Genomic DNA, 12013 nt, shown 5'->3' with positions numbered 1-12013 from the left:
AAATCTCACTCCAAAGCAAAGATGATGGGTAGCAACATTACAAAATTATGACTTTGACATCACTCATACAAGGAGCAAAGATAACATAGTGGCTGATTCTCTCTCTCGTATGTGGGCCTGCAAAGTATCAGCCATGACGGAATTACATAGTGATTGGATTGAAGAGCTACAAGAGGCATATCTCTTAGATGAGGAATTCAGCCAAATCTTTCAGAAATTACAGCAAGGTCTTATGGAAGAAAACTCACATTACCAGCTTAAAAATGGTCTTATTTGGTGGAAGGGAAAGATTGTTATTCCCTCTGCTTCTTATTTCAAGTGAAAAATTATGGAGGAGTTGCATTCTTCGCCTTTAGTTGGACACTTGGGAGTTTTCAAGACTTATGACAGGATCAGCAAGAGCTTTTATTGGAAAGGACTGTGGAAAGATGTCAAGGACTTCGTTATGAAGTGTATGCCTTGTTAGCAAAATAAGGATAGCACCCATAAGCCAGGAGGTTTGTTGCAGCCATTGCCTATTCCTACGGGTAAATGGACTCATATTACTATGGACTTTATCACTAGCTTACCTACTACCAAGAAGGGGTGGAATAGTATTTATGTGGTGGTTGACAGACTCACCAAAGCAGCTCATTTTATCCCAACAAAAATTCAGTTTACTGCTTCTCAGGTGGCCAACCAGTTTATGGAGCATATTTTCAGATTACATGGATTACCGCAGGTGATTGTCCATGATAGGGACTCAAAGTTTATGAGTAACTTTTGGCAAGCGGTATTTACATCAATGGGTACTAAGTTGGCTCCATCTACGGCTTATCATCCCCAAACTGATGGACAGACAGAGAGAGTTAATAAATGGTTGGAGACTTATCTTCGCCATTTTTGCTATGATGTCCAAACCTCATGGGATTCTTGGTTACACCTGGCTGAGTTTGCTTATAATAATTCCACTCATGCGAGCATAGGAGTTTCACCCTTTGAGGCTTTGTATGGTTACAAGGTGCCCCTACCCACAGTCATTTTTAACGAAAAGATCAATCCTCATGGGAAAGAAGAGTTGGAAAGAATGCAGACCCTTCTTCAGCAATGTAAGGTGAATCTAAGGAAGGCTCAAGATCAAATGAAGATGTATGCTGATGAGAAGAGGAGGCCTTTAGAGTTCCAAGAAGGAGAGCTGGTTTTGTTGAAGGTGCCCAAATGCAAGTACTCTACGTTAAAAGATGGATCCAATAATAAGCTTGCCCACAAGTTTTATGGCCCTTACAGGATCCTTAAGCGGATTGGAGATTTGGCATACAAACTAGAGCTTCCCTCTTCTACAAAGATTCATAACGTCTTCCATGTTAGTCAGCTCAAGCCCTATTATGGTGATCCAGTGGATATAGTTGATGAGCTGCCACCTATTGATGAAGATGGTCTTGTTCAGTACATCCCAGAGGCTGTTATAGGTCAGCGTGAAAAGAAGCTTCGATCACGTTCTATTGTGGAATATTTGATTAAATGGAGAGGTTTACCATCTGAAGAGGCTTCTTGGAGACCTGATTCAATATTGGATGAGTATCCATACTTGAGGGATACATTGGTGGCTGAAGCCTATTGCTTATGGAGCTAGTATTGATGCAGACTGGTTCAGGACAGCACGCTGTTTTAGAACAGTTTTTGTTGTACTTCATTTTCAGAATTGAGCTATCTACATGAGCTTAAAGTACTCTTCAAGAGCTCCGTTTTGATATGTGGTACATCTCATTTGGGCACTTCTATCAAAAGTTATGGCAGATTTGGTCTAGCAGGGACTGTTATTTCAGCAAGCTGTCTATTTCCTTCTGGAACTATTTGTTGAAGATTCTATGGCTCCAATTGCTTCTGAAGTTCTTCAAATCATGTATATAATGGGGTCCTCTTTCCGTTCTTCAAATTCAGTCCTTGTAATGATAATCTTTCATTCATTTCCCATTTGTAAAGCTGTAAAACAGAGTAGTACTCTGTTCTATCCATCTCTTCTTTAGTTCTTTCTAGGTTTGTTTTTTAGGACAAAAACTTTTGGGAAGGGATGGATTGTAAGAAGCTGGGAATAGTTAGAATGCTAATAATATGCCATGTCACATAGACACTGGTATATAAGGAGAGAAGTTGTAATTTTTCACATCTTTTGACATATCAATACATTTACAAACTTTCTCTCCCTTCTTGCTCCAAGCTTCTATGGCTTCTTCATCTTTCCTGTCTTTCTCTCTCCAATTCTAGTCTTTCTCTCTCCTCGTCACTCTATTTCTCTCTCTTCCTGTAGTCTTTCTCTCTCCTCTACAGTATTTCTCTCTCCTCTTTCTCTCTCCCTAGTTCTCTCTCTGACATATCTTCAAAAAAGTACAGGTAGAAAGAATTATATGACTTTTAGATAAGCAGCATGTACATATTGATTTGTATAGCTCTTTACTAGAGACCACTTGCTAATGAGTATCATGTAGCCACAAATTCTAATAAATCATTAGGATTTAACAACAAATTTCTCACAATGTGTCGGGACCTAAAATGGGCCCGACACTGGTTTTAGGGCTCTAGCTAGGCCTCCTATGCTCACCAAACCACCCTCATAGCCTCGCAGCTAGGAGTGTCTAGAGGCTATACACTAATCTAGCTAGATCATGCATTTGTATCGATTTGTAGTCCAACAATTTTGCCTATTTCAACTCTAAAAGAGGGAGTATCCAAACATTTAGGTGCTTAGCACCTCGTGTCACATACATAAAGATCTCCCCCCAACAAAGTGTTGTTGCTCCTATAGCTCTCCTACACCTTAGGGATTAGCCCCAAGATGCACGGTCTTAGCACTAGAATACAATCGTAATATTGTCCACTCCTTTGATAAAGTGTTCCATGAGATATTTTTATTTCCTCACATAAGAGCCCCCAAAGGCAATCATTCTATCCTGTAGCTTGAGAATCCTCACATGCTCTTGTCGTTGGTTAGTGTTTTAGCAATCAAGTACCATGCATCTAGGAGATTGTCTCTTAATATCATGTTTAAATGTAGAGGACACAGAGTGAATAGCGGAAGTGCAAAAACTAGAATTTGACACAATGAAATCACGATAGAAGAGCACACAGAGACAAACTCAAAATGGAACACACTAGTATAGCATGTAGAGAACACTAATATATTAGAGAGCTGAGTGAATACAAAGCTTTGGAGTGTTGAGATACAAGGCTATGGGAGTACACAATTGCTTCCAAATGCGTGTCCTCAAATGGTATACAAGAGGAGTTTATATAGGCTTGACGTAGTGGGAATAATGATTGATCAGTAGTAGTGGAGAGTTAGTGCGCATCTTTTAGTGTGAGCCAACTGGTGCATGTGCAAAAAGTAGGCTCAGTGTGCAAAGAATATATTTACAAAAGCTTTTAGCTTTGCCATGGTGGTTGGCATGACAAAAGATCTAATATAGTGTTTTGTACACCGGGAATATGATAAAAAGTGATATCAAGCGCATCAAACAATAGGAACCACTGTAAAAGCCTTTTGTTCCCAATCTTACAGGGGGCCTTTTTGGTTAGGTAACTTGGCACATGTTGAAGATTTGTCCGGTTGGTAAAGGGAAAAATTCAACAAATATTCTAAAGGATTTAATTGCTTTATATCAGATGCATCAGTATAGAGGATGAGAGGAAGCCTTGTAGGTAAATGCAAAGGTGGAAGGTGACGGATGAGATTTTTGATGTTTTGGAACAACAAGGGTATGAAGAGGTTTCCAATTAAACTGTCATTTTCTTAGTAGAGGATAAAGATCCTTTGAGAGAGAGGCTAAATTAGGAGTGGCCAAATTTAGCCAATTAAGAAAACCCAATAATTATTGCAGTTGTTTAATTGAGGTGAATTGGTTAAGGAAACTCTAAAACTTTGGTGAGGACATGATCTTGTAATTTAATAGTACCACGTTGAATATCTAACCCTAAAAATTCAATCGAGGAAGTGAACATAATTGATTTGGTTGGCAAGAGAACCATCCCTACATCCTCCACTACCTGTGAAAATTGATAAAGATGATCAATGTGATCTTTGACAGTTTCAGAAAAAACTAAGATGTCCTCGATGTAGATCAAACTAAAAGGAAACTTGGAGAGAACCAAATCAGTCCAACTTTCAAAATATGTAGGAGTTGCTTTAATGCCAAAAGGTAGGATTGTCCATTGGTAGTGGCCTTGAGAGACACAAAAACGTGTTTGTATCCATCTTTCTCTTTGAGTGGTAATTGCCAGAACTGTGATTTTAGCTCAAATTTACTAAATATAATTGCATTTTCCAACTTCTTAAATAGTATATCTTTTAGAGGAATAGAGTGACCATGGCCAATCAAATAAGCATTCCGAGGCTAGTAATTAATTATCATTCTTTTGCCGCCTCTTTTTTGTTCGGAATGTTTATTCTTATAGAATGCTTGTCAAGCCCAAGGAGAATGTGTGGGCTCAATAAGGCCTTTAGTAAGCAAAGTTTGAATCTCCTGTTTACAGAGTTTCAAGTCTTCATCCTTCATGTAGGAATGAACTACTTTGGTAGGGACTACATTGGGTTTGAGAGGAAGAGGAATAGCAAAATAAGATATTTTCTCTTTAAACATCATAGGATCCTCATGCATAAAGGTCGTGAGATGATAGGTGATTTTGGTAATATTTGTGGCATATTGTTTGAGATAATTTTGGATCCATTATTATGTGGTAATAGTTTTTTGAGGAGGAGATCCTTCTGAGATGAAATAGATACTGTGACCAATTTTCCATAGAAGAGGGACATTTGTCTTTTTGCCTAAATAGGAGGTAATAAAGTGTTCATCCCAAAATGTATAGGGCACTAAGTGATGTAGAATATCAGTCCCAATCAACAAGTCATGTCTCATCTCTTTCATGAGTTGGATTTCGATGGGAACCTGAATGAGGCCAAGATGGAGATAAGCTTGAGTAACATGGATTAAAGTTACCTTTTGTTGTTGGAGAGCTCCACTGTGATAGGACTGGTAACTTTGATACAGTTAGGAGGAAACAATTCATATGGAGGTATAGTGAGACTTGAACGTGTATCCAATAATGCATCCACATAATATGAAAATTGGGGCATATTTTTTAATTGGACACAAATAATAGGTGTGTGTCCTCTTGTGACCAGAGCATTCACCTTATGCACTTGTTTTGAAGAAGAGAGTCTAATTTGATTCATAGGTTTCCCAGAAGAGTCTTGGGATGTAGCTTGTACTTGTAATGCAGTCAACATTTTTGTAGTATTTTGAGCAAGTTGTTTTTTGTCTTTGGGAACTCTTTTGAATACTTTACAAAGAGAATGCAATTCCTGTTGCATGGTTGTAAAATCTTGAAGCATTTCCATGCCTTCCTATTGAATTGAAGAATTGGTGTGATATAAAGATTGAAGGAGTTGAGGTGTTGTTCTAGGGTTGATGTAGCTGTTCTAGATTGTGAGGAAAAAATATATTGGCTTTAGATTTTGTTTCTACACTCAATGTACCTGGTTTAGGAAGGTCATAGGGATGATGGAAAAACTCTTGCCAGAGTTTGTCTTTTGCCTTATTGTTTGAAGATTCTTTTGTAGTGGAAGTATCAATTTCTTCAAAATCTAATTGCCTCCTTTGTTTGCCTTTATGCTTCAATTGAGAGGTTGAGGGAGTAGTACCACCAAGGAAAAACTTATATTTTCTTCCTGAAAAATGCATAGAATAAGCATTAATAGGAACAAATCTCGATTAATAGAGAAATCTTGCTCTTCAGATGTAGCAGTCATGGACGAAGTAGGACTATCCAGACTAGATTCTGTATACAATATTTCATTTGTTTGGGAATCTTTAGAAGCTTTAGAGGATGTTTATGAAATAATGTCACTCTCAGAAGTAGTTTCTACTATGTACCAGGAACTTTCCTTTGTCCTAGTTGTATAAGAGTCATAATCATATTCTGAATCAATACTTGAAGAAGAATCACTGAGATAATGCATGTTAACCTTTGTAGACTCTTTGTTGTTTTGCTTCTTCCTTGTGGGACATGTATTAGCAAGATGAGAGGAACTTACACAGAGATAACATTTAAGTTTTTTTCCTTTATTATTTTTTGTGTTTTGAGATTTATGTGATTGAGAAGCATACTTTCTAGAATGCCTTCACGAACCATGATGTCTGTGTTCGTTGGATATTGAAAGTATAGTCTTGTGTGTCTTGTTTGTTGAAGAAACTACGACTTCTTCCCCAATGATAGTGGGAAGATCTTCTTCTATAAGATGCATTGTTGTATGGTTGGTAAGTACATTGCCTATAGCCAAAGTCAACTTCATATTTTGTAGCTGTCTTACAGACTGGCTATGGAAATTTTTGATTCAAAGCAGTCATTTTCTAATGTTTACAGACATCTTTGGCTATTTGTTCAATTGTTTGAATGACTTGGTCAACACTGTCTGAAAAATCTCTATTTTCCTATTTCATTTTTTGTTTACAATAGGAAGGGATTGGTTCAAGGAAAGAACATACCAAATGCTCTTTCATGCTGTTATCATGAGCACCAAGCCCCTCACACAAATGATCTCTAATATAGATTAAATATTCTTTGTATTGTCTTGGATTACACAGTTTTGACTTGACGAAAGTTTCTCTAGCTTCAAGCACATCATCTAATTTGTTACCCACCAATTCACCTAGTAGAAGCTCAAAGAACAACTGAATTGGGTCAAGATTCTATACAATGGCCAATTTTACCTGAGGATGGATTGAAATCCACCATTGCTTCAATCCTCCAACAAATCCGTGTATCATAGCATTGAGAAGGTCAATGCGATTGGTTTGAGGTTTGTCAAGCATTTTTTGGCCACTGTATGCATACATCATGTATATCAACAATTTGATTTCTTCAAAGGATTTTTCATCTATTGACCATATAGGGAATGAACCAACTTTTTTTGGTACTCCAATATTCTTGTAGAAGTTGGTGTGTGACTGACTAAGAAGCTCTTGATGTAGAAGTAGCATATTCACGATACCAAATTAATGCTTGGGCACATGATTAAGAGCCGTTTTGTCAGAGGAAGAACTATGTGCATTGAGTGTTTCATGATGAATAGTACGTGAATCGGATGGAAGTCCATGTGGATTAACAGGCACAAAGTCATCATCAACTACACATTCACCATCTTCATCAGAAGAAGATAAGGTGTATGATGTAGTGCATTGGAACACAGCTTGATCTTGGAAATACCAGGCACATAAACTATCAGAGAGGGACCATTTGGTGGAATGTGGTCAAGGATTTCTCCCATGGATCTATAGTTGAATTGATTTTCTACATAGAATACTCTATCCTCCTTTTCTGTATCCCGGGGATCAATACATAAATGCATTTGATCGAGAACCTTGTTTACTTCTCTATGTCTTCTGATCTTGTCAAAAACATATTCATCTATTTGGTCAAAAGAAATTTGATAATCTTTTTCTAAACAATCAAAAAACATTAATTCTAAATATTTAGACAATACCAAGGCAGATTCACTAGGTTGAAGAGGAGGCTGAAATAAGCTTGGCTCATTACTAGTGCTTGGAGCACTAGATTCACCTTTCATGACTGAAACTAGTGAAGGACAATAGATTTGTTGTAATTCTTTGAAAATACCATCTCGATCATTAGAGTATTCTTCATCACAAGGAAACTCATTGAGGTCATAAAGTCCTTCTGTGCAAATTTTATTTCCTTCATCCTCCTTTTTTGAAGGAATTTCCACCGAGAGGGGGGGGGGGATCACCTTAATAGAACATGTAATATACCATGTGAGTTCAAAAGAAAGGTTCCAAAAATAGAAGAGGTTTATAAATGCACCTCACGTAAAATTTACATTAGAGGTTTTTTTATTCAAAAATTTTTAGAAGCACACTTTTTTAGGGAGGTGGGGGGGGGGAGTGTGGGATGGGAAGGGGATGGGTGGGGGGAAGGCGGGGGGAGGTGTGAGAGTGCGCTGCGGAAGAGGGAATACGAACACGGAGGGAGAGAGAGAGAGAAAGCAGAAAATAAGGAAGAGAAATCTGCACTGACTGAAATGAATGCTGAATACAAACGGGAAGGCGGAAGGAGACTGATCAGTCCCTGCACGCAGCCCACAGCGTCAGTGAGGGCACCAGATCAGGCTGATGATGATGGCAGCACCACCACGGGGGAGAAGGAGTGTCGGAATCTGCAAGAAGACAAGTGATCAAGTGGGGAGGGGGGCTGCCAATAAATAGACAAAGGACAAACCCTAACCCTAACCCTAAAATGGGCGCAAACCCTAAAATGGGCGCAAACCCTAAAAATGCCCTAAAATGGGCGCCCCACAACAGTGACCAAAAAGTGGCCGGGCAGCCAGTGGCTGCCCACTAAAAGAGGCCAAAAAGAAATACACAACCTAAGACAGCCAGTCAAGAGTGACTAGCCTCCCCCATCATAACACATGACAGACATGTCAGAGCTCCTAATGTCCTCGTCTGACTCAGACTGAGGCTCACAGGCAGGAGATGACAAGGCATGACAAACATGACTGCTAACACCCCCTCGCAGATCCTGGATGTGGCTGAAGGCCAAAGAAGAAATAGATCCTGGGGTGGCAAGAGGAATGCCAATGTCGATGAAGTCCGTCGATGTAGACTGCCGCTGAAGGAGCTCCTCACGATCCTGGGAATCCCCCTCTAAAACACTAGGGGCCAGGGAATCCACAGCCGCATCACCGAGATCGTCCCCCTCTGAAAGGGATGGGGGGTACGAGGGAACCACCGGAGGAGAGGGTGGGGGATGGGAAGGAACCTGTGGAATAGAAGGTGCACAAGCGGGAACGGGTGTAGCGATAGACTGCCGCGGAGGACCCTGCATCAAAGAAGGGGAATGGAGCCTGTAAAGCCCGCTCTCCTGCCAACCTGTAGATAAGACAGCTCCTGTAAAAGAATCCTCAATAACAACGGCATGCTCGGTGAAGATCACTCGTGTGCCAAGCCTCGTAAGGCCATAAACTAAGAGGAGGGAAAGGCCCAAATCCGGAACATGTAGGGCCTGTGAAACGGAGCTCGAAGGTCGGTCGGTAAACAAAGGAAATGTGCCAACACCACTAATAGGCACCGATAAAATGTCACCAACAGTGACTGAACCCTCTGATGGACGGAGATCCTGTAACAAATCACCTCGGGGAGTCATATGACTCGAAGCACCACTGTCCACTAACCAAGGCTGCGCAGAAGACATTGCAGCCACGAAAGAAGAATCCTCCTCCAAAGCATGGATATGAAGGAACACTGACTCATGGGTAACAGCTGGTGTAGAGGTAGAAGAAGGCTCCGATGTAGATCCACCCTTCGCTCCCGGACGAAGGTGAGGGTACTTCTTCCAGCATTTCTCCTCGGGATGTGTCCCTTTCCCACAGTGTGGGCACTTCGGGCTCTCTGAATCTCTGTCAGAGCCTGAAGAACTGTCCTTCTTCTGAGCCTTTGACTTCTTCTTCTTCTGTCCTCCCGAACCTGCAACAAAGGCTCTAGTGGAGTCGGATCCACTAGCGCTGACCTCTCTGAGTCGCTCGTCATGCTCCAAGACAAGCGGGGATAGCTCCTCCCATAGAAGCTTCTCACGGGTCCTCGATGTAAGAAGGCTGGTGTAGAAGACATCAAACCGAGGCGATGGCAGCTGAGTCAAAAGAATCATAGCCATGTCTTCAGAAGATATCGTCCGACCGAGGGATGCAAGCTCATCCCTCATATCCTGTAATCTGTTGATGTGGTCCTTCATGGAAGGACTATCATCAATAGCGAGCATCCACAACTTCTTTTCGAGAGATATCCGGTGGGCAAACGTCTTCTGTTGATAGAGAGACGCGAGCTTTCTCCACACGTCTGCTGCAGTCTTCAACCTGTGAACATGAACAAGGACAGAATCCTGCAAACTCAGAAAGAGGAAAGATCTGGCTCTAGAATTGAGTCGATCCCATAATGCTGCACGATCCATAGATGTCCCATCAACGGAATCCACCTTAGGCCGGGGAATAGGAACAGAAACAAGCTCCCAAAGATCGAAGGAGTCCAAGATACACTCCACCTTGCAGGACCATAGAGAAAAGTTGGAGCCATCCAACCGGTCCTCTTTGGGCAGCTGAGGAAGTACGGGTACCTGTACAGGGGGTACCAAAGGATGCATCTTCAGCCCACTGGAAGGGGATCGCCGAGATACATGAATAGAAGGGGGACGGAAAATAGGAATAGACTCCGGACGACGGTCCTCGTGATAGAAATCACGCCTCCGTTCAGATGAGTGTCAAGACAAAAGCTCATCTGAGTCATCAAAGCCCGTAAACTGATGAGAAGACATCTTCGATATCTGCAAACACCAAAATACAACAAGGGAAGGTTGCCGGTGCCGAAACACAAACACCAGAGGCTCCTGAGCTGGCCGCCTTGCACAGAACGCAAGGATGATGTCAAACGCAAATGGTAACGAGGCAATCACCACAGAAAAACAGCCTCCTGCCTCAAAACGCCAGTAAGGAAGATGTCGCCCAGCTATTGAGAAGGCCACCTGGCTGAAAACGCAAGCAGGAAGAGGTCGTTGATGATGTGGCAGCCACTGGAGAAGGCGCCAGCAGCAAACGCAAATATTTGGGACCTCCTGGAAGGGCTGCCTTGGCTATTGGGGATGACGCCAACAGCAAACGCAAAGATGTGACACCAAAACAGGCCGCCTTGATCAAGAAGATGGTGCAGAAGGTGACGCCTCAGCTGTTGGAGACGTCTTGACCAGCAAACGCAAAGTTGTGGGTGTTCTCCCGCGTAAATCTCAGCTCCGTGTACTCTCCTTCGGCTCTGATACCATGTGAGAGTGCGCTGCGGAAGAGGGAATACGAACACGGAGGGAGAGAGAGAGAGAAAGCAGAAAATAAGGAAGAGAAATCTGCACTGACTGAAATGAATGCTGAATACAAACGGGAAGGCGGAAGGAGACTGATCAGTCCCTGCACGCAGCCCACAGCGTCAGTGAGGGCACCAGATCAGGCTGATGATGATGGCAGCACCACCACGGGGGAGAAGGAGTGTCGGAATCTGCAAGAAGACAAGTGATCAAGTGGGGAGGGGGGCTGCCAATAAATAGACAAAGGACAAACCCTAACCCTAACCCTAAAATGGGCGCAAACCCTAAAATGGGCGCAAACCCTAAAAATGCCCTAAAATGGGTGCCCCACAACAGTGACCAAAAAGTGGCCGGGCAGCCAGTGGCTGCCCACTAAAAGAGGCCAAAAAGAAATACACAACCTAAGACAGCCAGTCAAGAGTGACTAGCCTCCCCCATCATAACACATGACAGACATGTCAGAGCTCCTAATGTCCTCGTCTGACTCAGACTGAGGCTCACAGGCAGGAGATGACAAGGCATGACAAACATGACTGCTAACAGGAGGGGAATCAATACTTAAATGCATATATGTTCTAATGAGACAAATATTTACAACTAGCATGGGGGAGGGGGGTGGATTCTATCATAGCTTTTCATCAATATGAAATTACCTTGTGTTCACATTAAAATCTAGACAACTTCCAAGTTTGAGGATTATAGGCAACACAGGTGCTTTTGTCGGGTGAGGCAAAGAATCCTGCCCCCCATATTTTGAGGGAGGTTCTTCCCAAATTGAGTCAATGGGGATTAACTATTCACAACACAAAATCGTATATCTCAGCCCGCAAACTTTTGCTATTAACATAACTAGGTGATTTACACTACGTGAGATATGGTAGGCACACATTAAACTCCTCTTAGGAGAAGGAGATGGGCAAGTTGTCTAGGCTGCAATATGGCCAAAAGTTTGGTGATATCTTAGAGGACTTTGTAAGGAGAATCACTTTAGCAATAATGAGCTAAGCGAGCTAGCCAAATGGCTTCCAATTTTGTAACCATAGATTCTTTTTTTGAAACAATTAATAATAATACAATACTTAGTCGCCTCCAAATAAGGAGTCCTTGATTTTAGGTTAAT

The sequence above is a fragment of the Lygodium microphyllum genome, chromosome 24 (genome assembly GCF_053477565.2).
Source record: "Lygodium microphyllum isolate KBCC chromosome 24, Lygodium_microphyllum_v1.1.10, whole genome shotgun sequence".
Classification (NCBI taxonomy): Eukaryota; Viridiplantae; Streptophyta; class Polypodiopsida; order Schizaeales; family Lygodiaceae; genus Lygodium; species Lygodium microphyllum.
Note: the sequence above shows the minus strand (reverse complement) of the source record.